This window comes from Nicotiana attenuata, unplaced genomic scaffold (genome assembly GCF_001879085.1).
Source record: "Nicotiana attenuata strain UT unplaced genomic scaffold, NIATTr2, whole genome shotgun sequence".
Classification (NCBI taxonomy): Eukaryota; Viridiplantae; Streptophyta; class Magnoliopsida; order Solanales; family Solanaceae; genus Nicotiana; species Nicotiana attenuata.
The window spans coordinates 1-26,058 of NW_017674834.1; the positions used below are offsets into that span (position 1 = coordinate 1).

Genomic DNA, 26,058 nt, shown 5'->3' on the forward strand with positions numbered 1-26,058 from the left:
AAAGAAGGAAAGAGAAGCAAAACACAAAACTAGCTACACAAATAGTCAACACCGTAAGCTCCCAGGCAACGACGCCAAAAAGTGATTAGGTCGCAGCGGACTCAACCTTAGGAAGAGTGGGCGCTAATACTTTTACCCAATAGTGGTATCGGGGTCAATTTCCACAGGGAGCTAGAAAGGGAGTTGGATATTTGTTTAGCCTAGAATTGCGTGTTTGCTTCTAATTGATCTTCTATTATTTTTGGGTTTTTGTGATTATGAACTACAATTTAACAACTACTAATTATAACTAAATTATGCGAAGAGATTTAATCTAGATTGTATGCAAGATAGAGAAAGACACTAGGGTCGTGGCATTTACCTAGGTGGTCAACTAACGGGTCGAGATTCCTAATACGAGAATGATGATTATGGGGCTTATGATATAACCGTTGCACGATAGCATTCACTCTCACACCTCTCGGTAGAAAGAGTGATTTTGCCCAATTGACTCTCTCGAGACCAATTGGGTAGGCTAACAAACCAAGCAACTTAGGGTTCAAGTTGGGTAATTACTCTCTCGAGGTCTTACCCGTTAATTGGGACTACCATTCTCATGGGTCCATCCCAATTCCTTGTTGGGTTAACTTTGGAGTCATAGACACTCTTTCTCAAGAAGAGTCAAGACTCACTAAGCTAGACATAGTGTTTGCAACCACCAAATCCTAGTTAAAACATAAAATCAACCCAAATATCAAACACCCAACATCATTCAAGCACTAAACAATCACACCCATTAATTACCCACACTAGGGTTGAGCCAAAACCCTAGCTAATGGGTTTAGCTAGCCATAATAGCAACAGAAATTAAAGAAGAAGTAGATAAAATCAACATAATAATTAATTAGGAAGTTAATCTACACGAATTCACGTTAAAACAAGGTTAAAATGCCCAAAATAGGCTAAAACTTGAATCTCACGAGTGTTCCTGCTCTCTGATGTCTAAAACTTAACCTAGAAATAATAAAATATTCTATTTATACTATGCCAGAAAAATCGGACAAAAATACCCCTGCGGGGCTGGCGCGGACCGCGCATAAATGCAGCGCGGCCGCGTAGGGGTCTTGGCCTTATATCATTCACTTCTGGAACTGGGGACGCGGACCGCACAAAGAAGTAGCGCGGCCGCACAGGCTAATGAGCGCGGACCGCACAACATTGAAGCGCGACCGCGTAGACACCAGCGCTGACCGCATAGAAATGAGCGCTGACCGCGCTTGGAGACTCCTGAAATGGGTGCTCTCTGAATCTCCTAGCGCGGCCGCGCAACAAATCAGTGCGGTCCGCGCTAGGTCCTCCTGTCCCTACTTCAATGATTTTTGATACTTGAGCAGGTTTCACTCCGTTTCGAGCTGGTTCTTGACTTTCGTCATCTTGTCGCTCAAACGTGCAATCAAGCGCACTTTGTAAGCATTCTGAGTCTATTTCATGACAATTCATACATAAGTCATAGGCAAGTATGGGCATAAAACGTGTTAAAATCACAGTTATCAGGGCACTTAGCCCATTTCTATTCCATCGTATCTGTAATACCTCGTACATTCGGACAAGGTGTGGATATTTTAAATGGGTATTAATTTGATATTTTAGACATATGAAGTCCTAGAGGGATGATTATTGGTGAAAATAGTTGTTTTAGAATCAAGATGGAAAGTGAGCTACATAAGATTCGACAAAATCCACTAAGTTTGCAGAAGGTCCGTCTTCCAGCAGGGTTTAGTGATAATGTGTAAGATAGTTGGGAAAACTCAAAGATTGAAAGTTGTAGGCCTTTGAAATATCTTTCCAACAATATATTGTGGAGCCCAAACGGAGCTCTGTGCAAAAAGTTATGCCCGTTTTACAGTATAATGCGCAACCACAGCGCCCGTACTGCGCCCGGACAGCGACCGCGGTCGTGAGGCAGTGTTCCTGCTATTTACCGCGGTCAGTCCTACAGGGGGCGTGGTGGAGACTTGGGGAGTCATTTTTTAATCCCTATTTCGTCCCCCACAGCCCAAAACATAAAAACTTGCTCTAGAAAGGAAAGCTATCAAAAACCTAACTCCTTAAGGGTCCCTCCACCACCCAAGGTAAGTTCTAATGGTAATTCTAAGTTAATTTTAATTTTCCAACATCTTATTAACATGGGTAAGCCCTCCATATCATTAGATATTCGATTGGGACATCATTGTTGAGAGAAGGAACCCTAGAACTCGAATTCAAAGGGATTGAACTACAAAGAGGTAATGTCTTCACCCTCTAATTGATTCTAGCATTGGTTTAATGATTATTAACTCTAGTTCATGAGATATGAGATGATGGGTTTGATAGAAAAACATGAACGATTATAGGTTTGGGGTGTTGATTGTTGATTATTGGTTAAGGGTGTTGTTTACCTTATGGGTAATAAAGAATAATGTTGATTATAACCATTTGAGACTTTAGAATTTATCTAGGAACAAGAGAATGGGTTATTGGGTGTAGAGACACCATTAATAAGGACTATGAAGCTTTTTTTTCACCAAGTGTTTGATAAGATGCTTAAGTGACCAAAACATGAGAATTATTGCTAATATGGAATCCCTTTGACTTGTATTGATTTAGATTAAAGTTGAAAGGGTTGACAAACGTTGTATTATGCTCAAGAGCCGGATGTTAAGGTATGTGAGGCTAACTCTCTATGTTTGGGAATGTTAGTGATTCTCCCTACACTACGTTTCTTTTATGACATTACTAATTGCCTCAGAAATATATTTAAGCCTAGTTCCTTGAATAGTTGCAAAACTTCTATTCTCTAGCTTCATAACTCGTTCATGACTTCCATTCTGAACGTTGTGAGCTTAGTGCGTATTCAATATAGACTTGGGTTTGATGCCCCCGAGTCTTATTATAGAATATAGATTACTCAGTATGCCATAAACAATTAAAGTTTCAGTGTTCATAATCAGTTCAAGAATACACATCTCAGTCTAGTCCTATTCAGTATTCTAGTATTATGTAACTCAATGTGATCTAGTATTCCAGTATCATGTAACTCAGTGTGATCCAGTATTACATTATCATGTAACTTGGGGTGATTCAGTATTTCACTATCATGTATTGCAGTATGATTCCCAGTTCCTGATTTTAAATCCCTGAATGTTGAACACCTGTATTTGGGCCTGAGGCCGCAGTTTATGCTTTATGCATCAAGCCTGAGGCCGCAGTTTATGCTTTATGCATCTTTGGGCCTGAGGCTGCAGTTTATGCTTTATACATCTTTGGGCCTGAGGCCGTAGTTTATGCTTTATGTATCTTTGGGCCTGAGGCCTCAGTTTGTGCACATATATATTGGGCTTGAGTCTGCAGTTTATTTATTCAGATAAACAGGTGGTTCATCATTCAGAAGAGGGAGTATTCATATCCTTACTTCCTTTATCATTTCAGTTATCAGTTATCATTTCTGTTACCAGTTATCAGTTCATTTATCAATTACCAGTTCAGTTATCATTTATTAATTATCATTTCAGTTTCAGTTTCAATAGATATCATTTCAGTTATCAATTATCAATTCTCAGTTATCAGCTTAGTTTCATTTTCAGCATTTACAGTTCTTTCTTTCAGTTGCTTTATATACCAGTGCAATTCAAATGTACTGACGTCCCTTTTGCCCGGGGCCTGCATCTCACGATGCAGGTAATGATTTACAAGCTGATGAACCAGAGCGCTAGGATTCTCGTACCAGCTATTTGGTGATCCCCAGTTCTTTCGGGGCATTATCATTACTACAGTCTTCAGTATTTTCAGGTAGTCAGTGTTTTCAGTACAAATTAGAGGCTTTATAGACTAGAGTAACAGCTAAAAAGAGTCGCAGGCTTTTCATATTTAGCCATGCGGGCTACAAATATATTTCAGAATTGTATTAGTATTTCCGCACTTTGATTTATATCATCCAGACTTTTAGTATATCATCATGTGTTAGTTTATCTTCCGCATTCAGTATGTTATGATATCACATGTTGATTCAGCCATCCAGTTGGTTCGCTCGATCGCATGTAGTCAAGCATCGGGTGTCATGTTACGTCCAGGCCAAGGTTCGGGGTGTGACAAAGCTTGGTATCAGAGAACTAGGTTCAAGAGTCTTAGGGAGTCTATGAAGCCGTGTCTAGTGGAGTTTCCTTTATATGTATGTGTCGGCCACTCATATAAACGGTTAACTACTAAGACATCCAGGATTGTCTCATTTCTTTCTACTCTAGATCGTGCCATGAAGCTTAGAGCAATAGTTAACCTTCTCTTCCTATCGAATTCCAAACGTATTGGATGCCCAAGCGACGCGCAGGATAAACCTAAGGTCCTAGAGAGGATAATTGCCCATTGGGGTATAATTATGGAGTACAGGTTGGTAAATATGAGACTTGAGAGGATGTTAAGAGTGGGATAAAATGGATAGTAGTACAGATTAGAGCATAACCTTATCAGAAAGTACCAAAACAATTATCATGTCTTATGGTTATCAGTTTACCTCAGTTACCAGTTATACAGTCTTTCAATTAGCAAGTTGTAGTTATTCAGTACTCCAGTATTCAGTTATATGTTTACCAAATATCTAATTTTCAGTGTATCAAAATTCTGGTGACTGGTGAGTAGACAATGATGCCTATGGGTGCTAAGAAAATGTAAGTAACAATGATCATAGCAAAATCTTCGCATATTTAGGTCCGGGTTAAGACCAAGACTCACCGGAGGGCGCAGGAAGTGATTTATCAGATGATGGTATACTCTGAAGGATAAGTTTGTGTATGGTAATCATATGTGTTTTACCTCAGAGAACAATTTCTTTTAATTTTTGGAAATGGAGCCACAAGTTGGATGATGATAGTTCAGATGTCAGACCCTAAAATCAGTCACTATAGTTTTGGATAGAAAAGAGCCTAATGGTAAAATACCTAGGAGTCGGAAACGTTTGTTATTACCAAAGATGTGATTTCGTACAACTCATGCAAATGACAAGAAGATATGATATATGCAATGAGAACCAAGAGCAGCCAATAGTGAATTTCAGGGAATAATTTTAAGTTTCTTAGATTTGTTCAAATCAGAACTAGAAGTAGCACGTTAGTAAGCTACTATAAGAAGTAGCTATTGATGTAAGATAAGAGATATGGCAGTTTCCCCCTAGGTTATGTGACCAAGTGATTACCGCGGATGTTTATAGTATGATATGATTTTGTGTTGTATAGAAATTTTAGGGTTAGATATTCCAATTTCGTTTAAAACAGATGATTCCCTAAGTGTGATCCATGCACATAGTTTAGAAGAAAAAAAAAGGGATAGCATGCGACCGTAGAATAGGGTCGGATGGTGAGGGATTTTAGGAATAATCTTCTGTTTCACTTTAGTTATACAAAGCAGGAGAAGAAAATATGATGCTAGCAGGTGTTAGTAAAAGAATAGTAAGTAAGTTTTGAGTAGATACTGTGAATTAGCTCAACATGGCTAGTAGAGGTAAGATTTCACTTAGCCAGGTTAACTCTAGTGAGTGAATGACAGTTTGAAATGCCGAACACGTGTTAGAACCCAAAGAGTTTAAGTTAAAACCGAAGTACAGTGATAGTGGGGAAAAAAATCAGCTAGCAGTAAGAGAGCAAACTACAGAAGAATAGCCTTTAAGAGTTATTGAAAAGGGGTTTCTCCAAGATTGACAGCGTAAGCAAAGTTAAATTACTAAGATTGTGTATGATAGTTGTGAATACATTAGCTTTCCATTAAGTGAATAATTTAGTTTTTCCTAGTAAGAAAGATTTCTCAGAAGTAAGTTGGAAGATGAGTCGTCATTGACGTAGAGTGCAAAGAATTGCAGAAAATAAGAAAAGTTATTTGGATCCCAAAAAAAGGAAGAATCCCCAAGTATAAGACCTCCTTTGGTCTAAGGGGTGATGCGAAAACCATCAGTAAGTCCAGATGGAGATATGAAACTCAATAGTTAGCATGGAATATGAAAAAGAAAATCAGTTTGGTAATGAGGGAAAATTGTATAATTACCACAGGGATTATGTCTAGCATGTGTAAGAAACACAAAGTGATTAGAAAGATCACCGAGATTAGTAATTGATGATAAAGTGATCACAGAAAAGCTGTAAAATCATGCCTATTTATGTGTTATGAGGGTAGTGCCATTGCACAGGACTCTAAAGCTTCGAGTACATGTCAAAGACTTAGTTCACAATAATACTATAAGTGTTTCCAGGAAGTGCTTAAGAAGTTAAAGTGTGGGTAACTCATGATTGAGGTAGATAAGAGAACTCTGGTAAAAGAAGTTCACCAACCAAGATAGGAGTTCGACTTCGGACTCCGAAGATGACGGAGTTGTTGTCTAGAACATGACTTGTTCCCCCTTAGTAGCCGAAAAGAAGGAGAAATAATGTGATGATCCCTACGTGTTGCGGTTGAAAGAGGATATTCACAAGTATAAGATGGTGGCTTTTGAACAAGGGGGAGATGATGGACTTAAAGAGGGAAGATCATGCTAGAAGCCCAGAATTTCAGGTATTCTATTTACTCAGGTACCACAAATATTTATCATGGTCTTAAGGAGTTTTATTGGTGGACCAACATGAAAAAGAACGTCATAGACTTTGTGGCCAAATTGTCTGAATTGTCAGCAAGTAAAAGTCGGGCAACAAAAAGCCTAGTGTTTTATCACAGAATACACATATTTTGAGTGAAGATAGTAAATGTGGAATTTATAACAGGATTATCTTACTCATTTTAAAAGCATGATTTGATTGGATGATTGTAAATTGACTTACCAAGTCAGTACACTTCTTGCCAGTAAAGACTACAGATTCAGTAGAGGATTATGCCAAGTTGTATATCCAAGAAATTGTCAGAGTGCATGGGACCCCGTTGTCCATCATTGTATGTCATGGTTCTCAATTTACAATGAACTTTAGAAGTCCTTCATAAAGGATTAGGCACAAGTTTTTCATCCCCAGAAATATGGCCAGGCAGAGCGCATTATTCAGATACTTGAGGATATGTCCTTGATGTTAAAAGTAATTGGGATGATCAAATTCCTCTTATTGAGTTGCTAATAATAACACCTACCATTCTAGTATCAGGATGACACCGTACGAGATATGGGCAGAGGTGTAGATCGCCAATTGGTTGGTTCAAAGTTGGTGAGCAGAGCTGTTGGGACCAAATTTGGTCTATTAGACTATGGAGAAAATCTAGTTGATTCAAGAGCGTTTGAAGAAAACTCAGAGCCGCCAAAAGTCCTATTCGAGCGTGCGGCATAGATACCTAGAGTTTCAAGTTGATGATTGGGTGTTTCTGAAAGTTTCGCTTATAAAAAGCGTTATGTGATTTGGGAAGAAGGGGAAGCATAGTCCTGCTATATTGGGCCATATAGATTCTTACGAAGGATCGGTCAATTAGCTTATGAGTTGGAGTTTCCACCATAATTAGTGGTGGTACAACCAGTATTTCACGTGTCATGTTATAACATTCAAGTTTCCAGTACTCAGATACTCATGTCAGTTCAGTACTCAGATACTCATGTCAGTTCAGTACTCAGATACTCATGTCAGCTCAATACTTAGCTACTCATGTTAGTCCAATACTTAGACATTCATGCCAGCTTAGTACTCAGATTACTCAAATATTCGTGACAGTTCAATATTCATATTCCTATGTTAGTCCAGTATTCATGTATCCATGGCAGACCAATATTCAGTCATTGCAGTAGTCATTCAGTTCAATATCTCAACAATTCAGTAATCATGTATTCATTCAGTTAGTATGCAAGTGTTAATGAAAGTTCATGTTTCCACCAGACCTGTTTAAGGTCAGGAGTTAGCAGAAGTTACAGTCAGGACAATCATTCGAGGACGAATGATCCCAAGGGGGAGATAATGTAACACCCCGTACATTCGGACTAGGTATGGATATGTTAAATGGGTATTAATTAGATATTTTAGACATATGAAGTCCTAGAGGGATGATTATTGGTGAAAATAGTTGTTTTAGAATCAAGATGGAAAGTGAGGTGCATAAGATTCGACAAAATCGACTAAGTTTGCAGAAGGTCCGTCTTCCAGCAGGGTTTAGTGAAAATGTGTAAGGTATTTGGGTCCGTCTTCCAAGGATATATTGTGGATCCCAAACGGAACTCTGTGCAAAAAGTTATGCTCGTTTTACAGTACAGTGCGCAACCACCGCGTCCGGACCGCGCCCGGACCGCGACCGCGGTCGCGAGGCAGTGTTCCTTCTATTTACTGTGGTCGGGCCACGGTCAGGCCTATAGGGGGCGCGGTGACGGACTTGGGAAGTCATTTTTAAGCCCTATTTCGTCCACCACAGCCCCAAACCATAAAAACTTGCTCTAGAAAGGAAAGCTCTCAAAAACCTAACTCCTTTAGGGTCCCTCCACCACCCAAGGTAAGTTCTAATGGTGATTCTAAGTTAATTTTAATTTTCCAATATCTTATTAACATGGGTAAACCCTCCATATCATTAGATATTCGGTTGGGACATCATTGTTGAGAGAAGGAACCCTAGAACTCGAATTCAAGGGGATTGGACTTCAAATAGATAATGTCTTCACCCTCTAATTGATTCTAGCATTGGTTTAATAATTATATACCCTAGTTCATGAGATATGAGTTGATGGGTTTGATAGAAAAGCATGAACGATTATAGGTTTGGGGTGTTGATCGTTGATTATTGGTTAAGGGTGTTGTTTACCTTATGGGTGATAAAGAATAATGTTGATTATAACCATTTGAGACTTTAGAATTTATCTAGGAACAAGAGAATGAGTTATTGGGTGTAGAGACACCATTAATAAGGACTATGAAGCTTTATTTTCACCAAGTGTTTGATAAGATGCTTAAGTGACCAAAACATGAGAATTATTGCTAATATGGAATCCCTTTGACTTGTATTGATTTAGATAAAAGTTGAAAGGGTTGATAAATGTTGTATTATGCTCAAGAGTAGGAAGTTAAGGTATGTGAGGCTAACTCTCTATGTTTGGGAATGTTAGTGATACTCCCTACACTACGTTTCTTTTATGACGTTACTTATTGCCTCAGAAGTATAGTTAAGCCTAGTTCCTTGAATAGTTGCAGAACTTCTATTCTCTAGCTTCATATCTCGTTCATGACTTTCATTCTTAACGTTGTGAGCTCAGTGCATATTCAATATAGACTTGGGTTTGATGCCCCCGAGTCCTAATATAGATTACTCAGTATGCTATGAAAAGTTAAAGTTTCAGTGTTCATAATCAGTTCAAGAATACACATCTCAGTCTAGTCCTATTCAGTATTCTAGTATTATGTAACTTAGTGTGATCTAGTATTCCAGTATCATGTAACTCAGTGTGATCCAGTATTCCAGTATCATGTAACTCAGTGTGATTTAGTATTTCACTATCATGTATTGTAGTATGATTCCCAGTTCCTGATTTTAAATCCCTGAATGTTGAACACCTGTATTTGGGCCTGAGGCCGCAGTTTATGCTTTATGCATCTTTGGGCCTGAGACCGCAGTTATGTATACGTATACTTGGTCTCGAGGCCGCAGTTTGTGCACATATATATTGGGCCTGAGGTCGCAGTTTATTTATTCAGATAAACATGTGGTTCATCATTCAGAAGAGGGAGTATTCATATCCTTACTTCCTTTATCATTTCAGTTATCAGTTATCATTATAGTTACCAGTTATCAGTTCATTTATCAGTTACCAGTTCAGTTATCAGTTATCAATTATCATTTCAGTTTTAGTTTCAATAGTTATCATTTCAGTTATCAATTATTAATTATCAGTTATCAGCTTAGTTTCAGTTTCAGCATTTACAATTCTTTCTTTTAGTTGCTTTACATACCAGTGCAATTCAAATGTACTGACATCCCTTTTGCCCGGGGTCTGCATCTCACGATGCAGGTAATGATTTACAGGTTTATGATTCAGAGCGCTAGGATTCTCGCACCAGCTATTTGGTGATCCCAGTTCTTTCGGGGCATTATCATTACTACAGTCTTCAGTATTTTCAGACAGTCAGTGTTTTCAGTATAAATTAGAGGCTTCATAGACTAAAGTAACAACTAGAAAGAGTCGCATGCTTTTCATATTAAGCCATGTGGGCTACAAATATATTTCCGAATTGTATTAGTATTTCCGCAGTTTGATTTATATCATCCAGGCTTTCAGTATATCATCATGTGTTAGTTTATCTTCTGTATTCAGTATCTTATGATATCACATGTTGATTCAGCCAGCCAGTTGGTTCGCTCGGTCGTATGTAGTCAGGCACCGGGTGCCGTGTTACGTCTAGGCCCAGGTTCGGGGCGTGACAATATCGTATGGCATCGATGTAGTTGAAGGAGTTGAAGGAGAAGCTTCAGGAACTCCTTGATAAGGGGTTTATTCGTCCTAGTGTGTCGCCTTGGGGTGCGCCTGTTCTATTTGTGAAGAAGGAGGATGGCACGATGAGGATGTGCATTGATTACAGGCATTTGAACATAGTCACAATTAAGAACAAGTATCCTTTTCCTCGTATTGATGATTTATTTGACCAGCTTCAGGGAGCAAGGGTGTTCTCCAACATTGATCTCAGGTCGGATCAGGGACCGGGATATTCTTAAGACAACTTTCAGGACCCGATATGGTCGTTATGAGTTCCTTGATATCTTTTGGGCTGACCAATGCCCCAGCAGCGTTCATGCATTTGATGAACAGCGTGTTTCAGCCTTATCTTGACTTGTTTGTTATTGTGTTCATTGATGATATTCTGGTGTACTCGCGTAGTCAGGAGGAGCACGCTGAGCATTTGAGAGTTGTATTGCAGCGGTTGAGGGAGGAGACGCTTTATGCAAAGTTCTCCAAGTGTGAGTTTTGGCTTGGTTCAGTGGCTTTCTTGGGGCACGTGGTGTCCAGTGAGGGTATTTAGGTTGATCCGAAGAAGATAGAGGCGGTTCAGAGTTGGCCCAGGCCGTCCTCAGCCATAGAGATTCACAGCTTTCTTGGGTTGGCGGGTTATTACCGTCGGTTCATTCAGGGATTTTCATCTATTGCATCACCCTTAACCAAATTGACTCAAAAGGGTGCTCCTTTAAGGTGGTCGGATGAGTGTGAGGTGAGCTTTCAGAAGCTCAAGAGTGCCTTGACCACAACTCCAATGTTAGTTTTGCCATCAGCTTCAGGTTCATATACGGTATATTATGATGTTTCTAGAGTTGGTATTGGGTGTATGTTGATGTAGGAAGGTAGAGTGATTGCTTATGCTTCTCGTCAGTTGAATCCCCATGAGAAGAACTACTCTGTTCACGATTTGGAGTTGGCTGCCATTGTTCAGGCGTTGAAGATTTGGAGGCATTATCTCTATGATGTGTCTTGTGAGGTGTTTACCGATCATACAGACGGATACCACAGCAATCGCCGACGAGCAACCCGCTCCCCCAACAGGTAACACTCAATTGTTGTTGATGCAGGTAATGACGCGCTCACGGCCATCATAAAAAAATGGAAGAAATGGAAAACGAGAACAAAGTACTCCGCGACCAGATGAAGGAACATAAGAAAGGGTCGATAAGATACCAGGCGCCCCAAAACTGCTACCCAAACGGGATGTTGGCCGGTTCGTTGAACAATCGTATAGCGAGGAGGCAGCTCCGCATGCCATACCCAAGACCTTCAAAATGCCACCATACTTGAAGATATATGACGGCACGACGGATCCCGAAGATCACATCATTCACTATGTCACAACAGTAAAGGGTAACGACCTCTTAAAGGAGCAAGTACAGTTGGTGCTACTAAAAGAGTTTGGCGAGACCTTAACCGGGGGAGCCGTAACCTGGTACTCACAATTACTTGCACGTTCAATAACAACATTCGAGGAAATGGCCGACAAGTTCGTCACCGCCCACGCCGGGGCCAAGAAGGCAGAGGCCGGGGTGAATGATATATTCACCGTTAGGCAATTGCCTGACGAGGGACTTAGGGACTTCCTCGCTCGGTTTAACAGGGTAAGAATGAGCTTACCAAATGTATCAGAAAGGATGGCAGTGGCAACTTTCCCAAATGGATTGAACAGGAATGGGTCAAGAGCGACCAAGAAGTTACTGAGCAGGCTCATGAAATACCCTCCCACCACTTGGGAAGAAATTCACAACGCCTACTGTTTAGAGGTGAGAGCAGACGAGGATGACCTTAACGGTCCAACCCAGCGGTTAACGTCGGTCCAACCAGAGCCGAGGAACGACTGTCATAATGACACTCGAAGAGATCAGTTAGGCCCACGCCTCAACCAAGATAGGTACCAACCTTATGTCAGAACAACCATCCCACCATCTCCTCGCCATGAAGGACCGTCCAGGCCGCACACAGGGACTCAACAGAACAAAAGAGGTATGCCTCCGCTCTTATCAGCTCACAATTTTTGTGTTTCCCCTTCAGAGATAGTGTACGCACTAGAGAAGCTTGGCCCGAAGGTGAAGTGGCTGCAGAAGATGAAGTCCGACCCAAGTACCCGAAAGTCGAATATCCTCTGTGAATTTCATCAGGAGCGAGGTTACAAAACTAAGGACTGCATATCCCCACGGCAAGAGGTAGTGAACATACTCCACTAAGGGCACCTAAAGGAGCTTATGAGCGACCGAGGAAGAGCTAATTTCGACCGCGGAAGAGAACAACACCAAGGACCACCAAAGATGCCCTCTCCTACCCGCAACATTTAGATGATCATCGGTGGAGGCGACGAAGCAGCAATCACCCACATAAAGTTCACCACCACACACAAACTGAATAGGTCAATCACCCACGAGCGGTATGATGACCTCGGAGAAAGTATCATCTTCGATAAGTCAGATACCAACGGTTTGATCTTTTCTCACTCCAATGCTCTTGTCATTACTTTACGTATTTCAGACACTGATGTCAAAAGAATAATGGTAGACGACGGAAGCGGCGCATGTATTATTCACCCTCGGGTTCTTGCGCAAATGCGACTCGAGGACAAGATAGTACTACGCTGCATAACACTAACAAGTTTTAACAGCGCAGTCGAACGAACCTCAGGAGAAATAACGCTGCCCGTACTGGCCGGAGGCGTCACCATAGAAACAATGTTCCATGTCATGAACCAGGACACAACTTACAACGCAATCATAGGACGACCATGGATACACGCCATGAGGGCTATCCCGTCCAACTTGTATCAAGTAATCAAATTCCCTACCCCATGGGGGATATTCAGCATCCGAGGGATACAATGCACAGCCCAAGAATGCTACCACATCGCCCAAGATTGTACATTCACTCAACAGCTAAAAGGAATAAATTCATAAGCATAGCAATTATCAAAGTCGGGGTCCGAACTCAATGATAAGAAAGATGTTATCAAGGACCCCGACATCGTGGAAGCCGCGGGATCAACAATAGAAGATCTTGATCCCGTCCAATTAGATAGCAACAACAGCACCAAAAAGGCTTATATAGGCCATAAGCTCTCCGAGCCAGGTAAATTTCATAAGTTTTTAATCAATAATGCCGATATGTTTGCTTTCCCCCCTGCAGATATGCCAGGTATTCTGAAAGACATTGCCACACACAAATTGAACGTCGATCCACTCTACCCCCCCAGTGCGGCAAGCAAGAAGGAAATTCAATGCCGCAATCAACGAGGCCGTCAGTGATGAGGTGGATAAGCTACTCGCTAAAGATTCCATCCGAGAATCAAAATATCCTCAATGGGTCGCCAATGTAGTTATGGTGAAAAAAAAAATGGGAAGTGGCAGATGTGCATGGATTTCACGGACCTAAACAAGGCCTGCCCGAAAGACTCCTTTTTATTACCTCATATCGATTAGCTCCTCGAAGCAACAACAGGGCACGAGCTGTTGAGCTTCTTAGATGCCTACTCAGGTTATAACCAAATCCTCATAGAGGAATAGGACTACGAGAAGACTACGTTCATCACCCATCAAGGAACGTACTGTTATCGAGTTATGCCGTTTGGCTTAAAGAACGCAGGGGCGGCTTATCAAAGATTGGTAACCAAAATGTTCAAGGACCAACTCGGCAAATCTATGGAAGTTTACATAGACGACATGTTGGTCAAGTCGAAAAGGAATGAAGACCACATCGACCACCTGAAAGAAGCCTTCAGTATACTAAGGCAATACGGCATGAAGCTGAACCCCAAAAAATGTGCCTTCGGCATAACATCAGGCAAGTTCCTCGATTTCTTGGTGTCACAAATAGGCATCGAGGTCAACCCCGAACAAATCAAGGCCATTGAGGGAATACTCGAAGTATTAACCAGCAAGAAAGAGTGCAAAAATTGACAGGCCGCATAGCTGCCTTGTCGAGGTTTATCTCACGATCCTCCGACAGATGCCACAAATTCTTTAACGTGCTCAAAAAGGACAACGGGCTCCAACAGAATGTAGAATGCATCGAGGCCCTAAGAGAAATAAAGGCGTACTTGTCATCGCACCCGCTACTCGCCAAAGCAGAAATGGGCGAACGCCTCCTGATATATTTGGCCGTGTCAGAGGTCGCAGTAAGTGCAGTGCTGGTCCGCAAAAACAAAGGTACACAATCCCCAATTTATTATATCAGCAAAACTTGGTCGATGCCGAAACAAGGTACCCCCACCTCGAAAAACTGGCCTTGGCATTGGTCATAGCTTCACAAAAGCTTAGACCCTACTTTCAATGCCATCCCATATCAGTGGTAACGACCTCCCCCCTAAGGAGCATCCTACATAAGCCCGAATTGTTGGGGAGATTGGCCAAGTTGGCCATTGAATTAAGCGAGCACGATATAACATATCAGCCACGAACAACGATAAAATCGCAGGTACTCGCTGACTTCGTCGCTGACTTCAGTGCCAAAATAATGCACGAGGTCGAAGAGGAAACCACTCGTACCTCCCCTAGGATATTCGACCTATGGGTCCTATACACCGATGGTGCGTCCAACGCGTCAGGATCCGGACTAGGACTCGTACTCGAGGTCTTAACAGCCGAAGTCATCCGCCAATCCATACGGTTCCCCGATATGACTAACAATGAGGCCGAGTACGAGGAAGTAATTGCAGGATTTAAGCTTGCTCTCAAATACGGAGCACGATGAGTCGTCCTCAAATGCAACTCACAACTCGTCGTCAACCAAGTCACAGGGACTTTCCAAATAAAAAAACAGAGGCTATAAAGGTATCAGGCAGAAATTCATAAACTGCTACCAGAATTCGACGACTGTCGACTAAACCAGATATCTCGAGCACAAAACATCGAGGCAGACGGCCTCGCCAAGTTAGCAGCGGCCACCAAAAATATTACTAAAGAAAACGTGGTCACCCTCCTCCACTCATCAATAGAACAACTCGAGATACACTTTATAAATTTGACTTGGGACTGGCGCAACTATATTACAACATATTTGCAGGAAGGAGAACTCCCAGCAGACAAAAAGGAAGCCAAAAAGCTTCGAATGCAGGCGGCCAGGTACAACATCATAAATCATGACCTATACAAAAGAACATTTGGAGGCCCCTTGGCGAAATTCCTAGGGCCAAATCAAACAAGACGCGTGCTCGAGGAAGTACACGAAGGCCACTGCGGTACCCATACCAGCAATCGGGCCCTCGTCAGATGCCTCATTCGAGCAGGTTATTATTAACCCACAATGAAGAAGGAAGCTGTAACGACCCGGCCGGTCGTTTTTGGAATTTACGCCCCGATCCCCTATTTAACTGCTTCCCCTAAGTTCATTTCTGCTATTTTGGTTTGTCGGGACGTTCGGTGTTGGGATTCAGAGTGTTTTGGGACACTTAGTCCCTAAATGAGAGCTTAAGAATTGAAAAATGGTCCATAATCGGAACAGTGTGAAGACGACCTCGGAATGGAAATCCGATGGTTCCGTTAGCTTTGTTAGGCGATTTCGGGGTTGGGAGCATGTTCGGAATGTATTTTGGAGGCTCGTAGCTCATTTAGGCTTGAAATGCCGAAGTTTGAATTTTTAAAGTTTCCGGTCCGGTAGTGAGTTTTTGATCCGAGGGTCGGATTGGAATTCCGGAAGTTGCAGCATCTTCGTCATGTCATTTGGGATGTGTGTGCAAAATTTCAGGTCATTCGGGCGAGGTTTGGTTTGGTTTTTTATCGAAAGTGTGTTTTGTTGGAATTTGAAGTTCTTAGGCTTGAATCTTTGATTTAATCGGACTTCCGGTGTTGTTTTAGGTGTTTTAAGGATTGGTACAAGTTCGAATAAGGTATTAGGTGGTATTGGTGCTTTTGGTTGAGGTCCCGGGGGCCTCGGGATGATTTCGGGTGGTTAACGGGGAGATTTTTGAAGTGTTGCAGCAGCTGGTTCTTTTCATCTTCTGGTATTTTCGCTTCTCCGGCTGGGGAACCGCAGAAGCGGAGCCGCATAAGCGGCTAGATCATCGCAGAAGCGGTTTGGGGCAGATTTCCAGGCGTCGCAGATGCGGAGGAAATTCCGCAGGAGCGGCCTCGCATCTGCGAGAAAATAGCCGCAGATGCGGCCGTTTGGCTTTTATTTGGAACCGCAGAAGCGGTGGATAATCCGCATAAGCGGAACCGCATAAGTGGTTGACTGGACCGCAGAAGCGGATGTGGTTGTTTTAGTGAGAGTCGCAGAAGCGGCTCACTTTCCGCATAAGCGGGACCGCAGAAGTGGTCCCTTGTCCGCAGAAGCGGAAATCCCTAGGCAGAAATAGAAATTTCGAGGGTTTGAGTTCATAAGTTACAAAAATCAATTGAGAGCTCGGTTTAAGGCGATTCTGAGTGGGAGTTGAAGTGAAGATCACTAGGTAACGTTTCTTTGGTCCCTTCTTGTTATATTTCATCATTATATAGTTCAATCCACCATTAGAATTCGAATTCAAGGTCAAAATTGGGGAAAAATTGGAAGAAACTTCATAGACCTAATTATTGAGTTTTGAGTGGGCAATTTACCTCCGATTTGGGAGATTTTTATATGGTTAGACTCGTGAGAGTACGAGGGTTCTGAAAATGTAAAAATTATTCGATTCCGAGAGGTTGGTCTGAAGGGCATTTTGGTCATTTTACCTATTTTCGCGTCCTAGCTTTAAATTTAATAGCGGAATCAGTTGTTTGCAATATTACTTATGATATGTAATTGAATTGAATAGATTTGGGCCATTTGAAGTCGGATACTCGTGGCAAAAGTGTGATATCGAGTTGATTTTGGTGCCGATTCGAGGTAAGTGGCTTGTCTAACCTTGTGTGGGGGACCTTTCCCCTTAGGATATGATATGTGGTAATTGAGTGCCTTGTACGTGAGGTGACGAGCGCGTACTTGAGCTAATTGTTGAAAAAAATCCGGTTTTTACTTAAGATATTGAGACTGAGTTTCCTTCATATTTACCTTGTTTTACTGCAGTTATAACATGTGTTAGATTAGAAAAGCATGTTTAGTTGATTTAACTTGCCTTATTGTTTAAGTTGCCTTAACTGTACTACGTGAAGCATGCTAGGCTAGTATTACCTGATGTTTGTTTTTTTTTTGTGTACTTCATTTCTGAATATCTTCTGGTTGTGGTTGCGCATTTACATTGGGACTATGGATGTGGGATTCCGGTAGCTCCCCCCCCCCCCCCTCGTTTGTTTACTTTGGGACTACGGGTTTGATTCCCGGTAGATCCCCCTGCACTTTTACTTTGGGACTGCAGGTTAGATTCCTGATAGATCCCCCTACACATTGAAAGTTGGACTACGGGACGGTATCCCGGGAGATCCTTCGGATATACACATATGAAGGACTACGGGACGGTATCCCGGGAGATCCACTGGACAGTTGAGAAAAGGACTACAGGACGGTATCCTGGGAGATCCTCATTGTTACCATTGGTATTGAGCTGTACTTATTCTGTGGTTGTTCCGTTCTTGTGTACTTGTTATTGCCTTGTTTAACTTGTCTTATTTCACTGTTGTCTTTATTATTTCTGTCAGATTATCATACTGTTAATTATTGTTATTACTATATTTTGTCTCAGCATGGCCCTGACCTTCCTCGTCACTACCCAACCGAGGTTAGGCTTGGCACTTACTGAGTACCGTTGTGGTGTTCTCATGCCCTTCCTGCGCATGTTTTTCATGTGCAGATCATCCAGGTACCTCTACTCAGGCGCACTATCAGTGAGGCAGGAGGACTACAGAGACTTTGAGGTAGATCTGCTGCGTCCGCAGACCGACGAGTCTCCCTCTTATTCTATCTTTAGTACTTAGTTTTCCTTCTTTCGGTTGTTAGAAATTCTGGAGTTTGGAACCTTTACTATACACTTTTGTAGCCTGTGTTGCCCGTGAGTTTCCGGGTTTTGGGAATTGTTTTAGACTTATGATATTGAGTTGTACTTTCCAAGCGGTATTCAGTACAGTTTCTTTTAGATATTTGAATTGATTTTCTCTATTTTTTCGCAATTATTATATTTCCGCAAATGTTAGGCTTACCTGATCATGGGGACCAGGTGCCGTCATGACATGTTCGCGGTTGGTGAACTAGGGTCATGACAGAAGCCGCTGATTACGTCAAGAAGTGTGAACAGTGCCAGAAGTATGTTCCTATGATACATCAAGCGGGCGAACACCTCCACTTTGTTACATCGCCATGGCCGTTCATCAATGGGGAATGCACATCGTCGGACCCCTCCCAGTAGGGCGAGGTAATGTACGTTTTCTTTTGGTTTTAACTGACTATTTCTCCAAATGGGTGGAAGTAGGTGCATTCACCCAAATACGCGAACAGGAAGTTATCACATTCATATGGAGAAACATCATATGCCATTTCGGCATCCCCAAAGAAATCAGCTGTGACAACAGACCCCAATTCACCGGAAAGAAGACCGCCGAGTTCTTCGAAAAATGGCATACCAAGCGAATACTCTCCACGCCATATCACCCTGCCGGTAACGGTCAGGTTGAATCTTCTAACAAAACAATATTGAATATCTTGAAGAAAAAGCTTGAGGACGCCAAAGGACTATGGCCGGAATTACTACCAGAAGTATTGTGGGCATATCGCACCACGCCAAAAACAAGCACATGAGAAACGCCATATTCACTAGTCTACGGGACTGACGCCGTGATACTAGTCGAGGTCGGAGAACCTAGTTTGAAATACTCCAACGAAAGCGGATCAAGCAATGACGAGAACAGAAAACAAGACCTCGATGAAGCAGAGGAGCGAAAAGACATGGCTTACATAAGAATAGTAGCCCAAAAGCAACAACCAGAACGGTACTACAACAAAAAGTCCAAAGTATGACCACTCAAAGTCGGAGACTATGTACTCAAGGCCAAAACTCAAGCGAGCAAAGATTCGAGAGAAGTCAAACTAGGAACCAATTGGGATGGGCCATATAAAATCACGGCAGCAGCAAACAAAGGATCATTCCAACTAGAAACAATGGGGGAAAAGCTACTACAAAACAATTGGAACGTCGCCTACCTCAAATACTTCAACTTCTGAAAACAGACTCCCTCCACGTCGTACTCTTGTTCCCTCCACCCAGGTTTTGTCCCAGTTGGGTTTTCTCGAGTAGGTTTTTAATGAGGAGACAAAGGGGACGTCTCGAAGTTCAAGTATATTTTATCGCCCCGCCTACCGACTACTTCTCCAGGGCGAACGATGAAGGGACTGGATACATGGGAACTTCTCCAATATATGTATGAAACAAACGGAAACATGTAATATTCTCCAATGAATGAAATAAACCAGCATCTTCACTCTCCACCAAGTCTTTTTACATTTTACAATCGACCTCACTTGAATTATTCTACATTCGACCACGCTCGAATTATTTTACATTCGTCCTCACTCGAATTATGTTACATTCGACCTCGCTCGAATTATTTCATTCGACCTCTCTCCAATTACTCTACCTTCGACCTCGCTCGAATTATGTTACATTCGACCTCGCTCGAATTAGTTTACATTCGACCTCGCTCAAATTATTTTACATTTGACCTCGCTCAAATTATTTTACATTTGACCTCGCTCGAATACTCTACCTTCGACCTCGCTCGAATTATTTTACATTTGACGTCGCTCGAATTATTTTGCTTTCAACCTCACTCGAATTACTCCACATTTGACCTTGCTCGAATTACTTTACCTTCGACCCCGCTCGAACTACTTAATATTCGACCTTGTTCGAAATCTTCAATGTTCGACCGCGTCGAACGTCGATCTCATAAAAAAACCAGGGGCTTCCCCACATAGCAAAAAGAAAAGAGAACACAAATCAAGAAATACATAGCAAAAAGGGAGTTGTTCCATTACAACTGTTAAATTACAATACTTATTAAAAAGGGCCCAAGACACCCTCACAAAAATAGCAAAACAAAACAAAAACTAAGTACGACAGCTTAAAGCCGCGTCATCCCCATCAGCGTACTCATCATCATACCAAGAATTGGAGGCGAGCCTATCCGCATCATCATCAACATCATTCCCACTAGGCATACCAGGGGCGTAACCACAAGCTTCACGGGCCACACGTGCCTTAACACGGATGCCCTCGAGTTCTACTTTGGAAATTTTCCCGTCGGCTTTCAAAGACTTATACACGTCGAGCTGAGCCACGGCGTGAACCCACATCTCATACAACTCCCGTGGCACATCGGGATCGGCAGAAGTATGAGATGTAGACCGCCGTCGCACTTCCTCATCCTTCAAGACAACGACCTGCTCGCTCAATCCAGACAACTCCACCTCCAATTCCCGGATCCGCTCTTCTAACCTCGCAACTTAAGCGACGACGTCTCCACCTCATTATCCCGCTCAGACCTACAAACGCAGAGGGCATCTTCTAAGGTCGCCGCTTCAGACATGGTGCTCATTCTGCCTTTCTCAGCACGAGTCAATTCCTCGACCTTAGCGCTCAACTCGCCCCTTAGATCAATGGCCTCTGCCTCCCTCTGCCCAAGTTTAGTAGTTAAGGATGCCACCCACATTTGAAGGTCAGCATTCTCAGCCATCACCCTATTGCTCACCTCGAGCTCGCCCTCCTTGGCCTTTAGAACTGCCTCAAGCTTGCTGCACCTACCGATGGCTCTCATTAGCTCATCATCCCTCTCCTTTAGCTCTTCATCTTTCTTCACCAACTCCTCATCTTTCTGTTTAAGCCCGTCACGAAACAACTGAAATTCACTGTCCTGGTTAAAGATGTCGGCCAACGTTCGGTGCTTAGTACGGAACTCCATGTACTTGGAGGTCACCTTCTTAAAGACGATCATCCTTCGCTCCTCTCGCGGGTCACGCTCGATCCCCATGATAAGAGTCTGAAATGCAAAAGAAAGGAGTCAGTATGAGCAAATTACACATGCAAAACGGATCCTAACATTAAAAAGCACTTACTCGCAGAGCCATGGCAGATGTACTCAGCGACAACTCCACATCGCTTATCGCCTGTAGTGCTGTATTCTCAAAAGCCGCGCACAGAGGGGTAAAAGATGACACCGCCCGTTCTGAGTTGGCCAAAAGTTCATAACCCCCGGGAATGATTACGTGCCGGTTAGAACCCTCCGTCCTTACCTCCACACGAGTTTTCCTCTCCAGAAAGGCCCGTACCTCCTCGGGATCGATATCCGACCCAGAATCATTGTCCCCCGCAGGCACCGCTCTATCTCCCCAAGCCGCCGATGACGTTCCACCTTCTGTGGCCCTTATAGGCTCCCCGTCATAATGCACCCCCTCGGCCCCAGAAGGCCTCCTCTCCATAACGACACCCGCCGTAAAAATAGTCCCTACATCTGGCGCAAATGTAGAAGCTGCTTCTGAAGCAATGATCTTCTCTGGCTCAATATCAGCGACGACGGCTTTCTCGAGCTCCACCCTTCGCCTTTTTCTCGATGGCGACTCCTCTCCATTAGACGACTCATCTGCAAGATAATAGACGGGTCGGGAAGAAATCTCATCTCGTACAACAACGTTCTGGGGGGCGGAATCCCTCACTGGCGGAGCTTGAGTATGACCTCCACGAGCAAACTCAGCTAAAGCAAATTGCATCCTAACCGATGTGATAGCTTGGCAAAATTCCGGCACTGGAGCCTTCTTCTTGGAAATTCGTCGACCTAGCACCAAAGGGAGGTTGCATCAAAGAGAAATGGTAAACAACAATAGGCTGAAGCAAAAGTAGCACTCACCAGACGGGATCTTGGGTCCATAATGTTTGTGAAAAGACGCCCAATCACGAATCCCTTCCATGTGAGGCAACACACGAGCCACCTAATCTTCAATGTCAAAGACAGGAAAAGGTGGGCGCCTCTCAGCTGAAAAACAAGGAAACCGCAGGTGAGCTGAAGATGAAAGGACGAAAGAAGATAACGAGCAAACGATAAAGACACTTACGATTATGGTTCCACTACTCGGGAAACCTAGCCGGGTCCGACACCAGGTGCTCGGTCTTGATGAAGAAGTACTTGTGCCAGAACTTCCGATTCGTTCTGTCGTCCATCCCGACCACCAACCCTTGTGTCGTACGATGCTGTAGATGTATCATGGTACCTCTATAAAAACTAGGCGAAAACAAGTGCAGCAGATGGCAAACATCGACCTCACAGCCAGCCAACTCCGCATACTTTGTCAGCATCAAGAATGCTTTGTACAAGTAAGGAGAGAGTTGCACCGGGCAGACATTGTAAAACTGGCAAAATTCCTCCGTTAGCGGAAGGAGAGGAAGAGTATAACCAATCAAGAACGGGTAGACGTAGGAGGCATAATACCCAGGTCGATGAACCTCCACGATGTTGCCTCCGGCCGGAACAATTTTGACATGGGGAGGGATGCGATATTGGACCGGAGGTCGGCTATGTGAGGCGGTCCAGTCTCAGAGAGCACTTGAGCGGGAGCAGGAGCACGCTCCTTTGGAAAATCATTTCTAACCAAAGGATTTTGGGGGACCATCTCCTCCACGGTAGGGAAGCTATCATCCTCTTCAGCCATGAATTCCTCACCGCCGGGAGGAAGGGCCACCGATAACGGAGTGGCATCGGAAACCTCATCATGAATGTGAGGGGGTTGTGACATATTTCAACAATAAAACGTATTCTACCAAGCCTAAAGGAGAAGATAACAACTGGGTAAGAAAAAGGGGAATGCAACTGAAGAAACTGTAAGAAATCGAGAGCAGAGATTGCGGAAGAAGATCAAAGAGGAACAGTACTCATGCAAAGTGTGGAATGGTGAAAACTTCTGAAAAATAAAACCTCCATCTATTTATAGGGTTGGTTGGTGTGAGAATCGAAGCAAAGAATTGTCAATGGCACCAAAACCAAAGCGGCAGATGCACAGGCGCTACATCCGGAAGATGCGTAATGATAACGTGCGTGGCCACGACGTCACCTCACGATAACCCCACCAACTGTGCTGCACTGTTTTCTTGACCTCGGCTGATTCGATCTAACTAACACGACCAAATTTCTTCTAAACGGACGCAAACCAGGTCCGCTAATCGAGAGCGTTAAGATCACGACCTCAACAAGCGGAGGGACTAATTGTATTGGTCTAAATTTGACGACTTGGTAATGACGGAAAAATAGGATCGAGGGCGAGGTCGACCATGGCGCAATAGCGGGATGCCGTCTTTAAGAGGATTGTAGTCGAGGACGGACGACTGGGGTAAAGAAATAACGGCAGAATAGAGGTGGAAATAAATACAAGGAATATTCCTTTGGATATTCCTTATTTTGTATTTTTTAGGGTTTCTTGGGAATATCCCTTATAATTAGGAAGAGATAGAGAATAAGAGAGGGATTTTCATTTTTCTAAGAGAAAAAATACATTGTAAAAGGTTGACTTGAGAGAACATACAAAAATTGTCTTGTTCATTGATTACCCTATTCAAACGCACGTTATTTGGCCTTTGTTTACAAGATCCAAAGATTCCATAACCATCTACACTTCTCTTCTTTTCACGTTGCTGCCAGGAGAAAGAACCATCCTAATCATATAATAATTAGGTAGTATATTCCTTCTTATTACATTTACTGCCATTGTGTACATTTATTGCATATTCACGTTGTAACATTTACTAGCACTCATTGAGTACAAACGTGCTATTTAACGTTGTCAAACGTCGTTCACCTTACCGATTTCCTACCACATTTGATCTAGAATTTATTATTTTTAACTAAGATCCATCCTACATCTTATCATTAATTAGTTTAACTAAAAGGTTCAACACTTTTTTGGTCAAACAACTTGCTGAAATTTTGTTCATGAGAGTTTAAATTAGATGATATTCTTTGTGATTATGTGTGTCAAGTGTGTTAGAATTATAAACCTGTTTAAGAGTTTTCTTTAGTGTACATTGTTTAGTTTTATAAATCTGATGTCATGTGTAGTAATAAAAAAAAAATTCTGTTATTAGATCTAAAAAAGGGAAACAACAAATTGAAATATATTAAAGAGGATGAGTAGACTAATTGCTAAAGGATTAATTTGGGCCGAACAAATGGGCCACTGGTCTTTGGAAATATGATACAAGTTTGGGATAGGAATGAGGTTCACGGTTGGAATGTCCATTTTGGTTCTTCAATAGCACTACTTTTTAATTTGGCTTATTTGACGGGGTGAGAATCAAACGTAATAAGGTATGGGTATGCAGGGCCGGGCTATTTATTAATTAAAGAACAAGTGGGTCGTAGGTTTTTTTTTTGGTTTGACCCATTTAGATAAGACACAGACTTGGGTTGGTCCGTGGATGACCCAATAAGCAGGCTTAGTGGTAAAAATTGCACGGGGCACCCTATTTGGTCGCCCCTATTTAACCTATACCCATTTTTTTTAAAAGTTTTAACTTGTACCTACTTTTTAAACAACTTCAGCCCCCTTTCTCTTCCTCCTTCTCCTCCTTCGTTTTCTTCTTCTTCTTCTTCTTCTTCTCCTTCTTCTTCTTCTTCTTCTTCTTCTTCTTCTTCTTCTTTCTTCTATTGCTGTTGGTGCTGCTATGAAACTTCAATGCATGGGATGATTGCCATAAGTATGTTTATCAGATTACTTAAAAATAAATTATAAATAATTACGTAAGTTAGTAGACAATAATTTATGAATATTTCCACGTAATTATGTTCTTTTCACGTTTATTGCTTTCAAAATTTATGATTGAGATATTGTTAGCAATCTGATTATTTTATAGTAGTAATACACTATGAAGGAATAAGGTGATTATTTATCTAGTATGTTAGAAAGCTTTTTCAAAAACTTCAGCTTATATAGCGCTGAAGTTTTTACAAATGAACTAAATAACTTCAGCATCTTCTGCTGAAATTTTTGAAAAGCTTTATGACAAAACTAATGAATCCAGGACAAAAAAACTTCAGCCTATATAGTGCTGAAGTTTTTACAAATGAACTAAATAACTTCAACATCTTTTGCTGATGTTTCTGAAAAAGCTTATCCAGCACAAAAAAATTTCAGCTTATTTAGTGCTGAAGTTTTTACAAATGAACTAAATAACTTCAGCATCTTCTGCTGAAGTTTTTGAAAAAGTTTTATGACAAAACTAAGAATCCAGGACAAAAAAGTTTCAGCTATTTTAGTGCTGAAGTTTTTACAAATGAACTAAATAACTTCAGCATCTTCTGCCAAAGTTTTTTAAAAAGTTTTATGACAAAACTAATGAATCCAGGACAAAAAAACTTCAGCTATTTTAGTGCTGAAGTTTTTACAAATGAACTAAATAACTTCAGCATCTTCTGCCGAGTTTTTACCGCGAAAAGCAAACACTTGACTTGGTAGTTTTCTGGCCATTATTGTGTCACGGTGATCGGACAAATCAACCTATGGCAAACTCACCAGTCCTCATTCGAACATGGTTTCGCTCTCAAAATTTCTGTCGAGCCATGATAAGATAATACTGACGACAAATAGCTCAAAAGATAGCCCGGAACGCAAGCACAGTTCCCGAGATTCTAAAATTTTAAGAAGCAAATAACGAAATCACCTATGGGCCAACTCATCAGTCTCGACCCTGTTTGCCATCTCAACTGTATTGCTTCTGC

At 42.1% G+C, this 26,058-nt stretch overlaps 1 pseudogene; it reads left to right on the top strand.

The window, feature by feature from the left end:
* Positions 1 to 10,497: 10,497 nt before the first annotated feature.
* LOC109219331 lies at positions 10,498 to 10,904 on the top strand (annotated as a pseudogene).
* The last annotated feature ends 15,154 nt before the right edge of the window (positions 10,905 to 26,058 follow it).